Source organism: Lampris incognitus, chromosome 19, assembly GCF_029633865.1.
Source record: "Lampris incognitus isolate fLamInc1 chromosome 19, fLamInc1.hap2, whole genome shotgun sequence".
NCBI classification, from domain to species: Eukaryota; Metazoa; Chordata; class Actinopteri; order Lampriformes; family Lampridae; genus Lampris; species Lampris incognitus.
This window is the reverse complement of record NC_079229.1, coordinates 552125-577586: the sequence shown is the minus strand read 5'-3', so window position 1 is coordinate 577586 and position 25462 is coordinate 552125.

The window sequence follows — 25462 nt, the reverse complement described above, 5'->3', positions numbered from 1 at the left end:
TAGACCTTAGGTGGTGTGTACTGACGTCTGTCAATACCTTCTAGTAGTTGTACTACACTCTTGTGTAGTTGCGGCTAACGCCATATACTCTGCCTCACAAGTGGACAGTGCAACAGTGAGCTGCTTTTTGGTTTTCCATGAAACCAAAGGACCATTTTCATTTAGGCTTATACAATAACCAGTTGTGCCGTGTCTGTCAGTTACGTCAGCCGCCCAATCTGCATCACTGTACGCTTGTAGCCACAGTTTCTCATCGTCACATTTCCTGTAACACAACTCTTTGTCACCTGTGCCTTTCAGATATCTCAGTACATGTTTTACAGTAATCCATTGCTCTTCTGTTGGCTCAGTAAAGTGCTGTGACAGTTTACTTACTATAAAACTTAGATCGGGTCTTGTACGTGTAGTCAGATAGATTAGGCTACCTACTATCTCGCTGTATTTGCATACCAGAGCTGTTAAGACCACAGATGTTACATGAATTGCATGAATATCACCAGGGAATGGTAAAGATAAAGGCATTGGCCACTTTTGGTGGCCAAACCTTGATTCTGACATAGAGTCACTGGTAAACAGTTGACAGACATGCCAGTTAAACAGGCACCACCCTGCCACAGCTCCTGTTCACAATTGGAGCTGGCCTAACCGTCCTTGGCAGAGGATACACATAGATTATGCTCAGAAGGGAAAGTTCAACTTCCTAGTGGTCACTGATAGCTAGTCTGATAATGGACCACAACTTGTATCTGCTGAGTTTGAAACATTCCTGAAAAACAATGTGGTGAAACACATTAAGAGTTCTCCTCACCACCCAGCTTCTCATGGGGCTGCAGAGCGTTTGGTGCAGAACCTGAAAACAGCTCTTGAAAAGGGAAAGAGTAGCAATATGACGTTGCAGCACTGCATACACAACTTCCTATTCTGTTATAGGAGTGCACCACAGTCTACTACAGGGAAAACACCTGCAGGATTGTTTCTCAGACGTCAATTCAAAACCAGGTTGTCTCTCACCAAACCTAATTTCACAGAGTCCATGCAACAGAGACAGGACAGTCAACAGTCCAAGCAAGCAGATAAGTTGGCACAAGTCAGACACTTCCTACCAAAACAGAGGTGTTGGTTGGAAACCACAGGGGAGGGGAAGGTGTTAAATGGGTGCCTGGGTGCATTGTATAGGCACTTGGTCGTGTCACATATCTTGTGAAACTGTATGGAAAGGTGTGCAAGAGACCTGTCAATCAAATGACCAATACTGAAATGGAGAACTGTAATGTGTCAGATGAATCTGATGATGATCTGAGGGTTGTTCCAAATGTGTCACATGCATGTGTAGCACGTTCCAGAATCCACTGAGACCAACCAAGCCAGACAAGCTTGGTCTAATCAGAAAGGCACGAACTGATGAAGTCTCTTGAATGAGAGGCGAAACGTCTTCACGGATACATACCAAGTCCAGTGGCACTTGATTCAATTCCTTTGGACACTGAGAGGGTTGTGCAGCAAGGATCCAGTGAGACTGCTCCCTCCTCAGTTGCAGAGGGTATCCAGAGGCTGCAGCGGCAGGTGAAGCCGCCTGATACATTAAATGTGTCAGAACCCAGTTGTTGTTATAACAATGTCATGTTGAAAAGATGTAAACAAAAATAAATGAAATGTTGTTGTACTGTAAATGTACTGGGTTCAGATTTGAGGGGAGGAGTGTAGTGTATGGAGATATACACGAAAGCAAATGTTTTTATTTGCAGTAATATGTATTTTATGTTTGACCTCTGACCCTCGATGTCTATTGGTTGTGTATGTTGTATAAATGTACGCGCGCCACTCTGGTGCGCACCGTTGGAAGAAGACAGAGCAAGAGGGTCACTCGTGTTTTCCTGCCTGCTTAACGCATCGTGTTGTAATGTTACTATGGTCTAGCAAATAAAGGAGGAAGACCAAGATACACCTTGATCGTTGTATAATTCAGCTATCCTGTAGATACACGACAGTTTAGTCCAAAAATGCGCAGTGCTTTCTGCAGTTGGGTTGGTCCAAGGTTGGATCACATTTCACCACAAGCGAACCGCACCAGAGTGCGTTTGGAAGTGTACCGAGACCACCTTTTCAACAATGTCTTGGTCCTCTTGTTTGGTCCGCTTATGGTGTGCACCCGAGTACGATTGCTGTGTTCTCACCTGCCCAAACGAACCGCAGCAAGGGGGGAAAGGAACCGGAGTTCTATTCAATCGAACCAAACAAGGCAGGTGTGAAAGCATCGTCAATTCATTAAATTCCTTGAAGAAATTGATGCTGGCCATCATGACTATCTTTACCACTCCAGTGTCCGTTTGGGGAAAGTATGGCAGCGAGTGTGGCAACTCGGAGGGGAGATCGGCTCGTTTTTGGAGTCAACGGGGAAAGCCGACGATTTTCCTGAACTGGGCGATGCAGACTGGCTTTGCGGTTTTGGTTCACTGTGGACATTTTGGCACACACGGACGAGCTGAACGTGAAGCTAAAAGGGAAGGATGTCTTTGTGCATGAACTGTACACGAACATGAAAGTTTTCAAAGCCAAGTTAACTTAGTTCTCAAGGCAAGTAATCGACTCTGATAAAATGTGATCAACAGTTTAACTAATATAAGATTCAGTGCCACACGCTACCAATCCCGACAGTGGGACCACTGGTATAGCTGCCTTCTTATAAGACGGTAATTTGTTCCATTTATGTTAATTATTGAGTTTACTCTTTGTATTGTCTGGGGTTTGTCTTTTACCTATTTGCCTTTGTCTGTTATGGACCCTGAGTCTGCAATAAAGTTTTGAATTGGATTGAATTTAACTGTTCCCATTAAATCAAGCACTCGGGGGTGAATTTATTTTCATTACTCTTTGGGAAACAGATTTCACATCATGTAATTTATGCTAGTTAAGGTTTTCCCCTCATCAGCTAGTATTAGTGGCCCATCTTTCAATTTCTAAAACCCAGTGTGGCCCCTTGAGCCAAAAAAATTGCCCACCCCTGGTGTAGTCTGTGGAGTCCTGGCCTGACGTGTTAGCTCTCCTGTGTTGTGCCATCCTCTTGATCAGCGTCTGTTTGGTTTCCCCGATGTACAAGTCACGGCAATCCTCCTGGCACTTAACAGCTACACTATATTGCTCTGATTGTGCCGGGGGACCCGATCCTTGGGGTGCACAAACTTCTGGCGCAGTGCGTTTTGGGGTTTGAAAGCAACTGAGACGTGGTGTTTTGAAAATACGTGTCTCAACTGTTCTGACACTCCCACCACATACGGAATCGCCACTGGTTTACACTTAGACAGCTGTTGTCCTTCTCCTCTCTTCGATTGGCTGGTGCACTGTTTGGGCGTCTTCCTGGCTTTGACAAACGCCCAGTTAGGATAACCACACTAAATGTGGGGTTTCTCCCCTTCCCCGGCCGCTGTGTCGGTGGGGACGTTCTCAACTCGGTGGTGCAGCGTCCTGATGACTCCTAGTTTGTGCTCCAGTGGGTGATGAGAGGCAAACCTTAAGTACTGATCAGTATGTGTTGGTTTACGGTAAACATCAGCAATCAAATGTCCCCCATCACTAACTGCAATTTCACAGTGTACGAAGGCTACCCTGTCATGTTCCTCATCCTCCCTGGTGAACTTGATGTGGTGTCCACAGAGTTAATGTGGTCGGTGAAATGTGCTGCATCCTGAGATTTAACTTTAATCCAGGTGTTGTCCTCAAATCTAAATTAATGGCAAGGTGGTGTCGCTGGACAGGACATTAGTGTTGTGGCTACACCCCCCCCCCCCGAGCTGCCTCCCCGGCACGTTCAAGCTACTCCCCCAGCTCGGACGTGCCAGAAACATCCGAGCGCTCGGTTCGCACTCCGGGGAGACGAGCGCTGCGCTGCACCAGGTGTTTGCCATCATCTATCAGGCACACCTGCGGCAATAGGGCAGCCCTCTACAAGAAGCCTCCCAGAATGCCTCCCTGGGCTTCGACATACGGAGCCCTGCGGTAAAGCTCTGACGAGCCTGTTCCAGGGATTTTCCTGCTTACCCTTTGTCTTGTGCCTATTCCCACGCTGTTGTTTGGTTCCTCAGTATCTAACTCCTGTGTTCCTGTTGGGTGTTTTTTTTGTTGTGTGTTTCCCTCAAGACCCTCCTTCCGCGTCTCCCTCGCTCCCCGTCCCCAGCGACCATCACGTTTTCCCCGGACCTCTCCGGCGATCTCCCTCCGCGTCTCTCTCGCTGGACCCCTCCCTTCGGACTTGACTTCCTGGATCTCGGACAACCCCTCACACTACGGATTCGGACTTTGGCAGCCAGGCTCACACACATCGTCACAACAACCCCCCCCCACCCCACCTGATATTCCCCTGTTATCGTCCCTGTGGCAGTGTTTGTTTTCCTGCATTAAGATCGCCTTTGGGTTTTCTCGTTGCTCTGTCTGTAACTGCCCCTGGTTCTCCAAAGCGGACGCGGAGAGTCTCGACTGGTGCCCGATAGGGTGTTTATTTTCCCCTCTCTCTCTCCCGCTCTCCTTCACCGTCTCGTAACACCGTGAAAACTAGACAGATACACAAAATGGCCCCAATATACCGTCCTATCTAGCTTCAAATAACAAGAAACCTAGAGGGAACATACATTTCACTGTACAAAACAATTACACTGAAATACATTGTACATGAACACATTTCCATATGACATCAGACAGCGTAAGTAGCTAGCTAGCATTGCTGGGCACATCCTGAATATGAAACGAGGCTACATAGCCAGTTACCTTATGCCGCAGACCAGGGGTGTTAAAAGAAAAGGAAATCCGCTGCTTTCTTCATGAAAGAAGGTAAGTAAAAACATTTACGCTTGCAATAAACTTTGGTAAGTCTCTTTTTTAAAAACATAAAGGAAAAGCTTGTCTTTTCTTTTTAGGTTCGTTGCTTGACATGTAGCATCTCCTAGCCTTCACGTGCCGCCAAGCTCTGACTCAATGAGACACTTCCGCTCTACAGGATCAACAACAAGGAAAAGATCGCCCTCACGTGGACATCACAGGTAAGTACATGAAATAAGTCGATGTATATATTGTGCCAACAGCTTGCGAACAGGTAAATCAATAACAGGTAAGTGAAAATGTCAAACCACCATAAATGCAAATCTGTATATTAAACATAAATATGGCACCAAAAAATGGCAGATCAATAGTTGCCATTTACACTGTCTGTCTGTCCTTGGGTTTCGCTACACTGGCCTCTGGTCTTCATTCGTAACGATCAGAGCCTCTTCTCCACTTCCTCCATGTACAAGTTGGCCACTAGAGGTTAGACTGGGGAACCCATAGCACACCCATGTTTCTCCCCATAATACTGCCCCCTGTATGTGAAGTACCTGGACTGAAGACACATTTTCAGGAGCAGACACACTTCGTCAGCGTTGAGGGTGGTCCTGTTGCTAAGGGTGGGGTCGTTTGTAACTTCATACAAACTACCTCCACTGCTTCATCACCAGGAACGCAGGTGAAGAGAGGCGTAACATCATAAGAGACCATTGGTTCATCCTCTCCATGACGATGTCCCTCACCTTATCCACAACATCCCTAGTGATGTGAATGTGATGTTCATTATTGCCTCCCCACAGGTTCAGAACAGATGCCAGAAACTTAGGGATGTTATAGGTCACTGAGTTAATCATACTAACAACAGGCACATCCTGTTTATGTATCTTAGGTAAACCATACAGACTAGGTGTAGCTGCCCCTTGGTGTAATCTGTTTTACAGCATTCTGTCAGTAGCATTGTCCTGTTATAACAGCTTCAGACAGTCTATCGCCTTTTTCTTGTGACCACTGCCTGGATCTTATTCAGGGGCTCATAAGTATTCCTGTCGCTAAGTAACGTCATAAGCTTCTCATGATAGTCTGTCTGATTCGGTAAAACCGTGCAGCTGCCTTCGTCTGCGGGGAAGGTGATGTGCTTGTCCTTCCTGAGAGTAGTGAGAGTTCCTCTCGTCTCGACTGATGTTGGACGGCAGCAGTTTCGCTGCCTGAGTCCTGGTTTGGAGATTAACACACATGATGTACTCAATAAGTTCAGCTTCCGCTTGTGACAGCAACCGTTCAGACATGGTAATGAAATGAACATGTTTCTCTACCCGAGCCCTTAACTACACATGACACGTGAGTTAAGTGATGGTGGCAGGCGCTGAAACTGGAAAGAGAACGAAAGAGAGAGAGAGAGAGAGAAAAAATTGCATTTTAAACAACTCTTTATTCCACATAAAGCAAAACTTCAACCATGACATATCCATTTCACAACATCAACACCAGCCGCTCCTTTACATCAAAACACCCCAAGAGGTCTCTTTTTAAAAAGTGGTTCAAGTCACATACTCTCAAAGGGTTCACAAACGGAAAGAGAGAAAAAGAAAGCATGAGAGAGAAAGGAAGAGAGCGGGAGAGAGAATGAAAAAGAAAGGCTGAATTAAAGAAAAAAGGAGAGAAAGAAATAAAGAACAAATGAATGAAAGAAAGTAAAAGAATGAATTAAAATAAGAAGGAAAGAAAATGGAAAACAAAGGAGAAGAAAGAATGAAGGAAAGAAGGAAATAAAGAGAAACTGAAAGAGCTATAACAGCTGTTCTTGGCTGATGTGAAACTGCAGTATATGTGATGTGACTGAGTGATGTAAGATAACATGATGTGATGTGACTGAGTGATGTAAGATAACATCATGTGATGTGACTGAGTGATGTAAGATAACATGACGTGATGTGACTGAGTGATGTAAGATAACATCATGTGATGTGACTGAGTGATGTAAGATAACATGATGTGATGTGACTGAGTGATGTAAGATAACATCATGTGATGTGACTGAGTGATATAAGATAACATGACGTGATGTGACTGAGTGATGTAAGAACATGATGTGATGTGACTGAGTGATGTCAGATAACATGATGTGATGTGACTGAGTGATGTAAGATAACATCATGTGATGTGACTGAGTGATGTAAGATAACATGATGTGATGTGACTGAGTGATGTAATATAACATCATGTGATGTGACTGAGTGATATAAGATAACATGACGTGATGTGACTGAGTGATGTAAGAACATGATGTGATGTGACTGAGTGATGTCAGATAACATGACGTGATGTGACTGAGTGATGTAAGATAACATGATGTGATGTGACTGAGTGATGTAAGATAACATCATGTGATGTGACTGAGTGATGTAAGATAACATGACGTGATGTGACTGAGTGATGTAAGATAACATGACGTGATGTGACAGTTATGTAAGATAACATGATGTGATGTGACTGAGTGATGTAAGATAACATGACGTGATGTGACTGAGTGATGTAAGATAACATGACGTGATGTGACTGAGTGATGTAAGATAACATGACGTGATGTGACTGAGTGATGTCAGATAAAATGACGTGATGTGACTGAGTGATGCAAGATAACATGACGTGATGTGACTGAGTGATGTCAGATAACATGACGTGATGTGACTGAGTGATGTCAGATAACATGACGTGATGTGACTGAGTGATGTAAGATAACATCATGTGATGTGACTGAGTGGTGTAAGATAACATGACGTGATATGACTGAGTGATGTAAGATAACATCACGTGATGTGACTGAGTGATGTAAGATAACATCATGTGATGTGACTGAGTGATGTAAGATAACATGACGTGATGTGACTGAGTGATGTAAGATAACATGACGTGATGTGACTGAGTGATGTAAGATAACATGACGTGATGTGACTGAGTGATGTAAGATAACATGACGTGATGTGACTGAGTGATGTAAGATAACATGACGTGATGTGACTGAGTGATGTAAGATAACATGATGTGATGTGACTGAGTGATGTAAGATAACATGACGTGATGTGACTGAGTGATGTAAGATAACATGACGTGATGTGACTGAGTGATGTAAGATAACATGATGTGATGTGACTGAGTGATGTAAGATAACATGATTTGATGTGACTGAGTGATGTAAGATAACATGATGTGATGTGACTGAGTGATGTAAGATAACATGATGTGATGTGACTGAGTGATGTCATATAACATGACGTGATGTGACTGAGTGATGTAAGATAACATGACGTGATGTGACTGAGTGATGTAAGATAACATGACGTGATGTGACTGAGTGATGTAAGATAACATGATGTGATGTGACTGAGTGATGTAAGATAACATGACGTGATGTGACTGAGTGATGTAAGATAACATGACGTGATGTGACTGAGTGATGTAAGATAACATGACGTGATGTGACTGAGTGATGTAAGATAACATGACGTGATGTGACTGAGTGATGTCAGATAACATGACGTGATGTGACTGAGTGATGTAAGATAACATCATGTGATGTGACTGAGTGATGTAAGATAACATGACGTGATGTGACTGAGTGATGTAAGATAACATGACGTGATGTGACTGAGTGATGTAAGATAACATCATGTGATGTGACTGAGTGATGTAAGATAACATGACGTGATGTGACTGAGTGATGTAAGATAACATGACGTGATGTGACTGAGTGATGTAAGATAACATGACGTGATGTGACTGAGTGATGTAAGATAACATGACGTGATGTGACTGAGTGATGTAAGATAACATGACGTGATGTGACTGAGTGATGTAAGATAACATGACGTGATGTGACTGAGTGATGTAAGATAACATGATGTGATGTGACTGAGTGATGTAAGATAACATGACGTGATGTGACTGAGTGATGTAAGATAACATGCTGTGATGTGACTGAGTGATGTAAGATAACACAATGTGATGTGACTGAGTGATGTAAGATAACATGACGTGATGTGACTGAGTGATGTAAGATAACATGACGTGATGTGACTGAGTGATGTAAGATAACATGACGTGATGTGACTGAGTGATGTAAGATAACATGACGTGATGTGACTGAGTGATGTCAGATAACATGACGTGATGTGACTGAGTGATGTCAGATAACATCATGTGATGTGACTGAGTGATGTAAGATAACATGACGTGATGTGACTGAGTGATGTAAGATAACATGACGTGATGTGACTGAGTGATGTAAGATAACATGACGTGATGTGACTGAGTGATGTAAGATAACATCATGTGATGTGACTGAGTGATGTAAGATAACATGACGTGATGTGACTGAGTGATGTAAGATAACATGACGTGATGTGACTGAGTGATGTAAGATAACATGACGTGATGTGACTGATTGATGTAAGATAACATCATGTGATGTGACTGAGTGATGTAGGATAACATGACGTGATGTGACTGAGTGATGTAAGATAACATGACGTGATGTGACTGAGTGATTTTAGGATAACATGACGTGATGTGACTGAGTGATGTAAGATAACATGACGTGATGTGACTGAGTGATGTAAGATAAAATGACGTGATGTGACTGAGTGATGTAAGATAACATGACGTGATGTGACTGAGTGATGTAAGATAACATGACGTGATGTGACTGAGTGATGTAAGATAACATGACGTGATGTGACTGAGTGATGTAAGATAACATGACGTGATGTGACTGAGTGATGTAAGATAACATGACGTGATGTGACTGAGTGATGTAAGATAACATGACGTGATGTGACTGAGTGATGTAAGATAACATCATGTGATGTGACTGAGTGATGTAAGATAACATGACGTGATGTGACTGAGTGATGTAAGATAACATGACGTGATGTGACTGAGTGATGTAAGATAACATGACGTGATGTGACTGAGTGATGTAAGATAACATCATTTGATGTGACTGAGTGATGTAAGATAACATCATGTGATGTGACTGAGTGATGTAAGATAACATCATGTTATGTGACTGAGTGATGTAAGATAACATCATGTGATGTGACTGAGTGATGTAGGATAACATGACGTGATGTGACTGAGTGATGTAAGATAACATGACGTGATGTGACTGAGTGATTTTAGGATAACATGACGTGATGTGACTGAGTGATGTAAGATAACATGACGTGATGTGACTGAGTGATGTAAGATAAAATGATGTGATGTGACTGAGTGATGTAAGATAACATGACGTGATGTGACTGAGTGATGTAAGATAACATGACGTGATGTGACTGAGTGATGTAAGATAACATGACGTGATGTGACTGAGTGATGTAAGATAACATGACGTGATGTGACTGAGTGATGTAAGATAACATGACGTGATGTGACTGAGTGATGTAAGATAACATGATGTGATGTGACTGAGTGATGTAAGATAACATGACGTGATGTGACTGAGTGATGTAAGATAACATGACGTGATGTGACTGAGTGATGTAAGATAACATGATGTGATGTGACTGAGTGATGTAAGATAACATGATTTGATGTGACTGAGTGATGTAAGATAACATGATGTGATGTGACTGAGTGATGTAAGATAACATGACGTGATGTGACTGAGTGATGTAAGATAACATGACGTGATGTGACTGAGTGATGTAAGATAACATGACGTGATGTGACTGAGTGATGTAAGATAACATGACGTGATGTGACTGAGTGATGTCAGATAACATGACGTGATGTGACTGAGTGATGTAAGATAACATCATGTGATGTGACTGAGTGATGTAAGATAACATGACGTGATGTGACTGAGTGATGTAAGATAACATGACGTGATGTGACTGAGTGATGTAAGATAACATCATGTGATGTGACTGAGTGATGTAAGATAACATGACGTGATGTGACTGAGTGATGTAAGATAACATGACGTGATGTGACTGAGTGATGTAAGATAACATGACGTGATGTGACTGAGTGATGTAAGATAACATCACGTGATGTGACTGAGTGATGTCAGATAACATGACGTGATGTGACTGAGTGATGTAAGATAACATCATGTGATGTGACTGAGTGGTGTAAGATAACATGACGTGATATGACTGAGTGATGTAAGATAACATCACGTGATGTGACTGAGTGATGTAAGATAACATCATGTGATGTGACTGAGTGATGTAAGATAACATGACGTGATGTGACTGAGTGATGTAAGATAACATGACGTGATGTGACTGAGTGATGTAAGATAACATGACGTGATGTGACTGAGTGATGTAAGATAACATGACGTGATGTGACTGAGTGATGTAAGATAACATGACGTGATGTGACTGAGTGATGTAAGATAACATGATGTGATGTGACTGAGTGATGTAAGATAACATGACGTGATGTGACTGAGTGATGTAAGATAACATGACGTGATGTGACTGAGTGATGTAAGATAACATGATGTGATGTGACTGAGTGATGTAAGATAACATGATTTGATGTGACTGAGTGATGTAAGATAACATGATGTGATGTGACTGAGTGATGTAAGATAACATGATGTGATGTGACTGAGTGATGTCATATAACATGACGTGATGTGACTGAGTGATGTAAGATAACATGACGTGATGTGACTGAGTGATGTAAGATAACATGACGTGATGTGACTGAGTGATGTAAGATAACATGATGTGATGTGACTGAGTGATGTAAGATAACATGACGTGATGTGACTGAGTGATGTAAGATAACATGACGTGATGTGACTGAGTGATGTAAGATAACATGACGTGATGTGACTGAGTGATGTAAGATAACATGACGTGATGTGACTGAGTGATGTCAGATAACATGACGTGATGTGACTGAGTGATGTAAGATAACATCATGTGATGTGACTGAGTGATGTAAGATAACATGACGTGATGTGACTGAGTGATGTAAGATAACATGACGTGATGTGACTGAGTGATGTAAGATAACATCATGTGATGTGACTGAGTGATGTAAGATAACATGACGTGATGTGACTGAGTGATGTAAGATAACATGACGTGATGTGACTGAGTGATGTAAGATAACATGACGTGATGTGACTGAGTGATGTAAGATAACATGACGTGATGTGACTGAGTGATGTAAGATAACATGACGTGATGTGACTGAGTGATGTAAGATAACATGACGTGATGTGACTGAGTGATGTAAGATAACATGATGTGATGTGACTGAGTGATGTAAGATAACATGACGTGATGTGACTGAGTGATGTAAGATAACATGCTGTGATGTGACTGAGTGATGTAAGATAACACAATGTGATGTGACTGAGTGATGTAAGATAACATGACGTGATGTGACTGAGTGATGTAAGATAACATGACGTGATGTGACTGAGTGATGTAAGATAACATGACGTGATGTGACTGAGTGATGTAAGATAACATGACGTGATGTGACTGAGTGATGTCAGATAACATGACGTGATGTGACTGAGTGATGTCAGATAACATCATGTGATGTGACTGAGTGATGTAAGATAACATGACGTGATGTGACTGAGTGATGTAAGATAACATGACGTGATGTGACTGAGTGATGTAAGATAACATGACGTGATGTGACTGAGTGATGTAAGATAACATCATGTGATGTGACTGAGGGATGTAAGATAACATGACGTGATGTGACTGAGTGATGTAAGATAACATGACGTGATGTGACTGAGTGATGTAAGATAACATGACGTGATGTGACTGATTGATGTAAGATAACATCATGTGATGTGACTGAGTGATGTAGGATAACATGACGTGATGTGACTGAGTGATGTAAGATAACATGACGTGATGTGACTGAGTGATTTTAGGATAACATGACGTGATGTGACTGAGTGATGTAAGATAACATGACGTGATGTGACTGAGTGATGTAAGATAAAATGACGTGATGTGACTGAGTGATGTAAGATAACATGACGTGATGTGACTGAGTGATGTAAGATAACATGACGTGATGTGACTGAGTGATGTAAGATAACATGACGTGATGTGACTGAGTGATGTAAGATAACATGACGTGATGTGACTGAGTGATGTAAGATAACATGACGTGATGTGACTGAGTGATGTAAGATAACATGACGTGATGTGACTGAGTGATGTAAGATAACATCATGTGATGTGACTGAGTGATGTAAGATAACATGACGTGATGTGACTGAGTGATGTAAGATAACATGACGTGATGTGACTGAGTGATGTAAGATAACATGACGTGATGTGACTGAGTGATGTAAGATAACATCATTTGATGTGACTGAGTGATGTAAGATAACATCATGTGATGTGACTGAGTGATGTAAGATAACATCATGTTATGTGACTGAGTGATGTAAGATAACATCATGTGATGTGACTGAGTGATGTAGGATAACATGACGTGATGTGACTGAGTGATGTAAGATAACATGACGTGATGTGACTGAGTGATTTTAGGATAACATGACGTGATGTGACTGAGTGATGTAAGATAACATGACGTGATGTGACTGAGTGATGTAAGATAAAATGATGTGATGTGACTGAGTGATGTAAGATAACATGACGTGATGTGACTGAGTGATGTAAGATAACATGACGTGATGTGACTGAGTGATGTAAGATAACATGACGTGATGTGACTGAGTGATGTAAGATAACATGACGTGATGTGACTGAGTGATGTAAGATAACATGACGTGATGTGACTGAGTGATGTAAGATAACATGATGTGATGTGACTGAGTGATGTAAGATAACATGACGTGATGTGACTGAGTGATGTAAGATAACATGACGTGATGTGACTGAGTGATGTAAGATAACATGATGTGATGTGACTGAGTGATGTAAGATAACATGATTTGATGTGACTGAGTGATGTAAGATAACATGATGTGATGTGACTGAGTGATGTAAGATAACATGACGTGATGTGACTGAGTGATGTAAGATAACATGACGTGATGTGACTGAGTGATGTAAGATAACATGACGTGATGTGACTGAGTGATGTAAGATAACATGACGTGATGTGACTGAGTGATGTCAGATAACATGACGTGATGTGACTGAGTGATGTAAGATAACATCATGTGATGTGACTGAGTGATGTAAGATAACATGACGTGATGTGACTGAGTGATGTAAGATAACATGACGTGATGTGACTGAGTGATGTAAGATAACATCATGTGATGTGACTGAGTGATGTAAGATAACATGACGTGATGTGACTGAGTGATGTAAGATAACATGACGTGATGTGACTGAGTGATGTAAGATAACATGACGTGATGTGACTGAGTGATGTAAGATAACATGACGTGATGTGACTGAGTGATGTAAGATAACATGACGTGATGTGACTGAGTGATGTAAGATAACATGACGTGATGTGACTGAGTGATGTAAGATAACATGATGTTATGTGACTGAGTGATGTAAGATAACATGACGTGATGTGACTGAGTGATGTAAGATAACACGATGTGATGTGACTGAGTGATGTAAGATAACACAATGTGATGTGACTGAGTGATGTAAGATAACATGACGTGATGTGACTGAGTGATGTAAGATAACATGACGTGATGTGACTGAGTGATGTAAGATAACATGACGTGATGTGACTGAGTGATGTAAGATAACATGACGTGATGTGACTGAGTGATGTCAGATAACATGACGTGATGTGACTGAGTGATGTCAGATAACATCATGTGATGTGACTGAGTGATGTAAGATAACATGACGTGATGTGACTGAGTGATGTAAGATAACATGACGTGATGTGACTGAGTGATGTAAGATAACATCATGTGATGTGACTGAGTGATGTAAGATAACATGACGTGATGTGACTGAGTGATGTAAGATAACATGATTTGATGTGACTGAGTGATGTAAGATAACATGATGTGATGTGACTGAGTGATGTAAGATAACATGACGTGATGTGACTGAGTGATGTCAGATAACATGACGTGATGTGACTGAGTGATGTAAGATAACATGACGTGATGTGACTGAGTGATGTAAGATAACATGACGTGATGTGACTGAGTGATGTAAGATAACATGACGTGATGTGACTGAGTGATGTAAGATAACATGACGTGATGTGACTGAGTGATGTAAGATAACATGACGTGATGTGACTGAGTGATGTAAGATAACATGACGTGATGTGACTGAGTGATGTAAGATAACATCATGTGATGTGACTGAGTGATGTAAGATAACATGACGTGATGTGACTGAGTGATGTAAGATAACATGACGTGATGTGACTGAGTGATGTAAGATAACATGACGTGATGTGACTGAGTGATGTAAGATAACATCATGTGATGTGACTGAGTGATGTAAGATAACATGACGTGATGTGACTGAGTGATGTAAGATAACATGACGTGATGTGACTGAGTGATGTAAGATAACATCATGTGATGTGACTGAGTGATGTAAGATAACATGATGTGATGTGGCTGAGTGATGTAAGATAACATGACGTGATGTGACTGAGTGATGTAAGATAACATGATGTGATGTGACTGAGTGATGTAAGATAACATGACGTGATGTGACTGAGTGATGTAAGATAACATGACGTGATGTGACTGAGTGATGTAAGATAACATGATGTGATGTGACTGAGTGATGTAAGATAACATGACGTGATGTGACTGAGTGATGTAAGATAACATGACGTGATGTGACTGAGTGATGTAAGATAACATCATGTGATGTGACTGAGTGATGTAAGATAACATGACGTGATGTGACTGAGTGATGTAAGATAACATGACGTGATGTGACTGAGTGATGTAAGATAACATGTGATGTGACTGAGTGATGTCATATAACATGACGTGATGTGACTGAGTGATGTCAGATAACCTGATGTGATGTGACTGAGTGATGTAAGATAACATCATGTGATGTGACTGAGTGATGTAAGATAACATGACGTGATGTGACTGAGTGATGTAAGATAACATGACGTGATGTGACTGAGTGATGTAAGATAACATGACGTGATGTGACTGAGTGATGTAAGATAACATGACGTGATGTGACTGAGTGATGTCAGATAACATGACGTGATGTGACTGAGTGATGTCAGATAACATCATGTGATGTGACTGAGTGATGTAAGATAACATGACGTGATGTGACTGAGTGATGTAAGATAACATCATGTGATGTGACTGAGTGATGTAAGATAACATGACGTGATGTGACTGAGTGATGTAAGATAACATGACGTGATGTGACTGAGTGATGTAAGATAACATGACGTGATGTGACTGAGTGATGTAAGATAACATCATGTGATGTGACTGAGTGATGTAAGATAACATCATGTGATGTGACTGAGTGATGTAAGATAACATCATGATATGTGACTGAGTGATGTAAGATAACATCATGTGATGTGACTGAGTGATGTAGGATAACATGACGTGATGTGACTGAGTGATGTAAGATAACATGACGTGATGTGACTGAGTGATTTTAGGATAACATGACGTGATGTGACTGAGTGATGTAAGATAACATGACGTGATGTGACTGAGTGATGTAAGATAAAATGACGTGATGTGACTGAGTGATGTAAGATAACATGACGTGATGTGACTGAGTGATGTAAGATAACATGACGTGATGTGACTGAGTGATGTCAGATAACATGACGTGATGTGACTGAGTGATGTAAGATAACATGACGTGATGTGACTGAGTGATGTAAGATAACATGACGTGATGTGACTGAGTGATGTCAGATAACATGACGTGATGTGACTGAGTGATGTAAGATAACATGATGTGATGTGACTGAGTGATGTCAGATAACATGATGTGATGTGACTGAGTGATGTCAGATAACATGATGTGATGTGACTGAGTGATGTAAGATAACATCATGTGATGTGACTGAGTGATGTAAGATAACATCATGTGATGTGACTGAGTGATGTAAGATAACATGACGTGATGTGACTGAGTGATGTAAGATAACATGACGTGATGTGACTGAGTGATGTAAGATAACATGACGTGATGTGACTGAGTGATGTAAGATAACATGACGTGATGTGACTGAGTGATGTAAGATAACATCATGTGATGTGACTGAGTGATGTAAGATAACATCATGTGATGTGACTGAGTGATGTAAGATAACATCATGTGATGTGACTGAGTGATGTAAGATAACAGGACGTGATGTGACTGAGTGATGTAAGATAACATGACGTGATGTGACTGAGTGATGTAAGATAACATGATGTGATGTGACTGAGTGATGTCAGATAACATGACGTGATGTGACTGAGTGATGTCAGATAACATGATGTGATGTGACTGAGTGATGTAAGATAACATCATGTGATGCTACTGAGTGATTTAAGATAACATGACGTGATGTGACTGAGTGATGTAAGATAACATGACGTGATGTGACTGAGTGATGTAAGATAACATGACGTGATGTGACTGAGTGATGTAAGATAACATCATGTGATGTGACTGAGTGATGTAAGATAACATGACGTGATGTGACTGAGTGATGTAAGATAACATGACGTGATGTGACTGAGTGATGTAAGATAACATGACGTGATGTGACTGAGTGATGTAAGATAACATCATGTGATGTGACTGAGTGATGTAAGATAACATCATGTGATGTGACTGAGTGATGTAAGATAACATCATGTGATGTGACTGAGTGATGTAAGATAACATCATGTGATGTGACTGAGTGATGTAAGATAACAGGACGTGATGTGACTGAGTGATGTAAGATAACATGACGTGATGTGACTGAGTGATGTAAGATAACATCATGTGATGTGACTGAGTGATGTAAGATATCATGACGTGATGTGACTGAGTGATGTAAGATAACATGACGTGATGTGACTGAGTGATGTAAGATAACATGACGTGATGTGACTGAGTGATGTTAGATAACATGACGTGATGTGACTGAGTGATGTAAGATAACATGACGTGATGTGACTGAGTGATGTAAGATAACATCATGTGATGTGACTGAGTGATGTAATATAACATGACGTGATGTGACTGAGTGATGTAAGATAACATGACCTGATGTGACTGAGTGATGTAAGATAACATGACGTGATGTGACTGAGTGATGTAAGATAACATGACGTGATGTGACTGAGTGATGTAAGACAACATGACGTGATGTGACTGAGTGATGTAAGATAACATGACGTGATGTGACTGAGTGATGTAAGATAACATGATGTGATGTGACTGAGTGACGTAAGATAACATGACGTGATGTGACTGAGTGATGTAAGATAACATGACGTGATGTGACTGAGTGATGTCAGATAACATGACGTGATGTGACTGAGTGATGTAAGATAACATGACGTGATGTGACTGAGTGATGTCAGATAACATGACGTGATGTGACTGAGTGATGTAAGATAACATGATATGATGGGACTGAGTGATGTAAGATAACATGATGTGATGTGACTGAGTGATGTAAGATAACATGATGTGATGTGACTGAGTGATGTAAGATAACATGACGTGATGTGACTGAGTGATGTCAGATAACATGATGTGATGTGACTGAGTGATGTAAGATAACATGACGTGATGTGACTGAGTGATGTAACCACTTGGTGAAATTCTGATTTTTTTTCCAGTCTAAGAAAATGGACGATGTCTCTTATCCAGTTGGTATGACAGGGAGTTACAGTTGATTTCCACCTGGTCAATATTAATCTCTAGCTAGCAGGGTGACAAAAGCTAAACCAGCTTTGGATGTAGGGAAGGAAGGCGATGAGGAAGGCACCAAGAGCATTTGGCTGTATTTGTTCTCCAATTATCTCTGATAGGGTATTAAACGTTTCTGTCCGGTAATTAATGTAGGGATGGGCAAAGCCAGTGCATGTGTATGAGGTTTGCAGGGGATTGCTGACACCCATCTCAGGCTGGTGATACACCATCACATATCTTAGACAGCCGAGTCTAACTGTAGTATGTACCATCTACCACTTTACAATCTGTAAATGTTGGCAAACTTAGTGTAGAAGTACCACGTACCACTTGAAAATCTGTAACTCTTTGCAATCTTAGTGTAGTAAGTACCGTGTACCACTTCACAATCTGTAAATCTTTACAATCTTAGTGTAGCAAGTATCGCGTACCACTTCACAATCTGTAACTCTTTACAATCTTAGTGTAGTAAGTACCGTGTACCACTTCACAATCTGTAAATCTTTACAATCTTAGTGTAGTATGTACCATGTACCACTTCACAATCTGTAAATGTTTACAATCTTAGTGTAGTATATACCGTCTACCACTTTACAATCTGTCACGTATCAGGAAAGAACCCAAAAGCAGACGGGACAACCAGGTAAGGGAAGAATCAAGTCTTTATTGAAGTAACCGATCTCACGGGTAGAGCAGGAGTCGGCTCAGTGGCAGGTAGGCAGGCAGGCAGGCAGAAGTCCATGAAAGGCGACGTTCCAGCGAAGACTGGACCACAGTGGAGGCTTTTTAAGGGTGATGATCGCGTTGATGTCAAGGGCGAGAGGCTGATTGCTTTGAAGTCAAGGGAGAGAGGCTGTGACGGGGGGGGGGTCAGCAGGTGTCAGGGGCGAACACTTTGATGTCAAGGGCGAGAGGCTGTGACAGCGAACGCTTTGATGTTAAGGGCGAGAGGCTGTGACAGTACTCCCCCTCCGAGAGGTGCCACCGGGCGACCTACCAGACCCGTCAGGGTGCGTCCTGTGGAAGTCCCAGATGAGGTTCGCACCCAGGACCCGGCAACGAGGGACCCAACACCGCTCCTCCGGGCCATATCCCTCCCAGTCCACGAGATACTGCAGGCCGCGACCGCGGCGACGAGAGTCCAGGAAACGGCGAACGGTGTAAGCCAGGTGATCGTTGATCATACGAGGAGGTGGGGGCGGGAGGACCGGAGGAACTAGAGGGCTGGTAGAGACAGGTTTGAGGCAGGACACATGGAAGGAAGGGTGAACCCGGAGAGTGCGGGGCAGCTTCAGACCCACCACAGAGGGGTTAATGACTTTGACAATGGGAAAGGGACCAATATACCTGGGGGACAGTTTCTTAGCATCCGATTTCAAGACTAGATCCTTGGTAGAGAGCCATACCTGGTCACCGGGGGAGTAGTCCTGAGCAGGGGTGCGATGACGATCCGCCAAGCGCTGGTAACGGCCGGAGGTCCTGAGCAGTGCGGCACGGGCTCGCCGCCAGGTCCGACAGCACCGACGGACATGGGCCTGGACAGACGGAACTGGAATGTCTACCTCTTGAGAAGGAAAAAGGGGAGGCTGATAGCCGTAAAGGCATTGAAAAGGGGACAACCCAGTAGCAGACGATGGCAGGGTGTTATGGGCATATTCTACCCAGGGGAGTTGTGAGGACCAAGAGGATGGGTTGGCAGACATCAGACAGCGGAGAACCGTCTCCAGTGCCTGGTTGGCCCTCTCAGCCTGGCCGTTGGTCTGAGGATGGAAACCCGACGACAGGCTGACGGTGGCACCGATGGCAGAGCAGAAAGCCTTCCAGACAGCAGAAGTGAACTGGGGGCCACGGTCAGACACTATATCACCGGGAAGACTGTGGACCTGGAAAACCTCCCTGACCAGCCGATCCGCAGTCTCTCTGGCCGAAGGCAGTTTAGACAAGGGCAAAAAGTGAACAGATTTACTGAAGCGATCAACAACAGTCAGTACAACGGTGTTACCGTCGGAGGCGGGTAGACCAGAGACGAAATCCAAGGACAGATGCGACCAGGGACGGTGTGGAACAGGCAGGGGGCGCAGCAGATCGGCACTGGCCCGAGTGGAGGGCTTATTCTGGGCACAAACAGGACAGGCAGAAACAAAAGACCCAGTATCCTCCGTCATGGAAGGCCACCAGAACCGCCTGCGGAGGAAGGCTAGGGTACGGGTTACTCCAGGATGGCAGGTAAGTTTGGAAGAGTGAACTCACTGCGACACACTAGATTTAACAGCATCTGTAACAAACAAGCGCCCAGGGGGACCGTTACCTGGGTCAGGCTGAATCTGTTGTGCTGCCATGACCTCCCTTTCAATGTTCCAGGTGACAGCCGCAGCCGCAACCACACAGGTAGAGGGAACGATGGTGTCAGGTTGGAGCCTGGGTTCAGACTCCTTCCCATGCACACGAGACAGAGCATCGGGCTTGGCATTCCTGGAGCCAGGGCTTGACACCCGAAAGGGGACAGACTGAGGCAGAGCAGACTGGAGGCATAAGGCATGACAGACGGGACTCCAACTTAAAATTCTGGCCGATGACCAATCAATATGGGGACTATGCTTAACCAACCAAGGATGACCAAGTATAATGGGAGCAAATGGAGAATTGATAACAAAAAAACTTAACTCCTCTTGATGGTTTCCCGACAACAGGAGGCGCACAGGCTCGGTCTTAGAGGTTATCCGGGCCAGGAGACGTCCATCCAGGGCATTAGCTTCAAGAGGCTGGTCCAGACTCACTGTGGCAAGACCTAACTGCTTCACAACACTTGCATCCAAAAAGCTTTCATCAGCTCCATAGTCAATTAAAGCCAAAAGTTTAGTGGACTGACCTTTAAAACTGATGGTAGCTTGCAACTGGGTACGTGGATGAGGAGACAGAGGGCAGACAGTTGGGCTCACGAGGATCCTCCCCCTCCCTCGTGAGCCTGCTAGTTTTGACGGACGGTGAGGGCAGGAGGCGAGAAAGTGACCAGGCTGACCACAATACAAGCAGCTGTTCTCTGTGATGTGGCGTTGATGCTCCTCCGGGTTGAGCCGGAAGCGGCTGAGTTGCATCGGCTCCGAAGCTGGGGAAAAGTCACGCCTCGGGCTTTCTCGGAGGACGTCAGCCTCAGGCGAGCGAGCTCGGCACCCAGAGTTTGGAGGTGTGGCCCGTGGTGAGTGGTTGTGACCAGGAAAGCGGCGCGTCCTGTCTCTCCTCCGCTCCCGGAGACGGTTGTCCACATGAATGGCCAGGGTAACCAATTCCTCCAACCCTCCAGGCTCGGGGTAGGAAACCAATTCGTCCTTTATGGATTCACTGAGACCGTTGGAAAAGCCGGCCTGGAGGGACTCGTTGTTCCATCCGCTCTCCGCTGATAGCGTACGGAACTCAAGTGAGTAGTCAGCGACGCTGCGGGAACCCTGGCGGAGAGAGATCAGTCTTTTTGACGCATCCTTTCCCTGCACGGCATGATCAAAAACCTGGCGAAAAGCAGTGGTGAACTCAGCGTAGGATGAGGAAGTGGAGGCCCACATCTCCCACACCGCTGTAGCCCAATCCAGGGCGCTTCCCCGGAGAAAACCCATGATGTAAGCGACTTTGGCTCCATCCGTGGAATATGACTGGGGCTGCTGGTGAAACACAATCTCACACTACATCAAAAAAGGGCGACAAAGTCCAAAATCTCCATCATACTTATCGGGCGGGGTAACCCATGGTTCCTTAGCTGAAGTTGATGGCGCTGGGGGTGGCGGAGCTGGAGGGGCGGATCCCGGGCTAGCAGAGGCACTAAGTTGGGTCTGGATTCCGGAGATCTTTGAGCTGAGCCCACGGAGGGCGTCAGCCATCCCCTGTAGCACCTGGCTGTGCTGGCCGAGGACCGATTCCTGGTTGGCTACAGCCTGGCAGACCGTGGCCAGGTCTGTGGTGGAATGGTCTGCTGGGTCCATAGTGGCTGGAACGTACTGTCACATATCAGGAAAGAACCCAAAAGCAGACGGGACAACCAGGTAAGGGAAGAATCAACTCTTTATTGAAGTAACCGATCTCAGGGGTAGAGCAGGAGTCGGCTCAGTGGCAGGTAGGCAGGCAGGCAGGCGGAAGTCCATGAAAGGCGACGTTCCAGCGAAGACTGGTCCATAGTGGAGGCTTTTTAAGGGTGATGATCGCGTTGATGTCAAGGGAGAGCGGCTGACTGCTTTGATGGCCAGCTGGTGTCAGGGGCAAACGCTTTGATGTCAAGGGTGAGAGGCTGATTGCTTTGAAGTCAAGGGCGAGAGGCTGTGACAGCGAACGCTTTGATGTCAAGGTCGAGAGGCTGTGACACAATCTGTAAATGTTTACAAACTTAGTGTAGAAGTACCGCGTACCACTTCACAATCTGTAAATCTTTACAATGTCAGTGTACTATCTGTAACGCTTTACAATCTTAGTGTAGTAAGTACCATGTACCACTTCACAATCTGTAAATCTTTACAATCTTAGTGTTGTAAGTACCGCGTACCACTTCACAATCTGTAACTCTTTACAATCTTAGTGTAGTAAGTACCGTGTACCACTTCACAATCTGTAAATCTTTACAATCTTAGTGTAGTAAGTACTGTGTACCACTTCACAATCTGTAAATATTTACACTCTTATTGTAGTAAGTACCGTGTACCACTTGACAATCTGTAAATCTTTACAATCTTTGTGTACTAAGTGCCGTGTACCACTTCACGATCTGTAAATCTTTACAATCTTAGCGTAGTAAGTACCGTGTACTGCTTTACACTGAATGATACCATGTCTTGCACAAATAGAAGATCCATGTACACTGTCTAAAATCGCCACCAAAACCTCCTCTGGTACCCCAAATCCTCCTCCCAAAGTGTATTTATAGAGTTTAATGACTCTGTATGTAAACGATTAATTTGGTTGTAGATATATGAAACTGAGCTTTTCAGAGTTGGGATTGGATCAGGAAACCATCAAGAATGGAATTATTTGGTAGGTTGGGAAACATGAGGATTGCGTTATGGGAGAAGCTACGGACCTGTAAATAAAATCTGGCTGAGAGTTTCTCAGAGAAAGCAAAAGCCTACCAAGATTTGACCACGTTGAGAAAGCACGGTCTGCCAGGGAAGGAGGGAAAACATGATGAGCAGCTAGTGGGGCCCAGGAAGGAAATAACTGTAGAAAACAGTGGTTAAATTGAACCCAGGTCCTAAGAGAGGTTTTGTAGAAACCAATCATAATGAGGTTAAGCTCTCCTCATCTATTCATAGCAGGGGTTTCCAAACCTTTTCATGCTGTGACCCACCTGTACAGGTACTTTTTGGCCCGGGACAAACCAAATATTTTGTTCAGTAGAATAAGCAATAAAGTCTCATTACCTGTCAAAAGGCAAGATAATTAATAAGCCTATATATTGTTCATCGATGCAATAGTCCCCTTTTCAGTCTTCAGTCATGGCCTACTAATATTCAATCAAAAGAGCTTATTGCATTCTTTGCATTCAGGAAGTGTGAGGTAAGTTTTCTTCTCTTTCTTTTTGTTTGAATAAAAACAATATCTGATCTCAAAAGGAAGCATGCTTTTTTTCTTTCTCTGTCTCAAATACAAAAAGTGATTATTGTGGACATCCTGTGAGCTACCGGGACCCTGCTGCGATCCACGACCCTTAGGTTAGAAACCCTTGGATGAGGGAAACTTGAAGGGCCCTCAAGCTCCTCGGCATCACAGGACCGCACAACAGAGAGTCCATCGAGAACATCACTAAGGTCGCAGAGAAGGGATCAATATGGCGGTGGGTCAAGACAGGTGATCCGTGGACCTCAACAGGCGTGTTGGACACAAGCTGGGGCTTGGTCCACCCCGGATCGGCATTTGATGTTAAATACCTGAAAAACCCTACAACTCCGTCTCACATCACTGACGATGTGGTCGAATGCATTGCAAGATGCATGAAATAACTGATTTCACGATAAAAAAGTACTCAGGATTCTGGAACAACATGCATCCCATGCAACCATGACATGCTAAAACTTGGAGAAACATGGGTAACTACTCCATCAGAGACATCAAGGTCACTGCTTCTCAGCTCGCTGAAAGCAGAATGAGAGGCAGACTGATGGACCGCCTGTAAGGACACAGAGTTGTTCATCATGACTTAGTTGGGCCCGTGTGTGGCTCGAGCTGATGGTTGTGAGGTGACAAATGGTTCTGTGGTGACAGTGAAATCAATGGACTCTCCATGTCACTATCTGGAACAAGTCTCAGGGAGGAGCAGAAACTTCCACTGTCTCCAGTTGCGCCATCTACTCAGTCCTGTTATCTGAGGTTTACACACTCGGGATGCCAAGTCCACATCTGTATATACACACACACGCACACACACACACACACGATGTGTTGACTTTTCCTCCCGGGTCATGTGTGCAACAGCAACACTCCACCCTCTCTGCGCAGACTGACCGTCATCATCTTTGTACCACAGCAGACCTGCAGAAATGTTGATGTGACCGTGACGCACACCACTCATAACACAACACAACACAACACAACACAACACAACACAACTCAACACAACACACAAAAGTAGAAAGCAGAATGCACCACATGGCGAACAGACGTGTCCGTTGCTGTCCTCATGCTCCGGTCCACACACCTGTGTGTCCTTCCAGAGCGTGACAGCATCATTTGGCTTTTTCTTTACACCGATCTGATCGTGTGTGAGCAAAAGCATGTTATCGTCTGCGCGCGCGCGTGTTTTGTCTTCTCGGCGC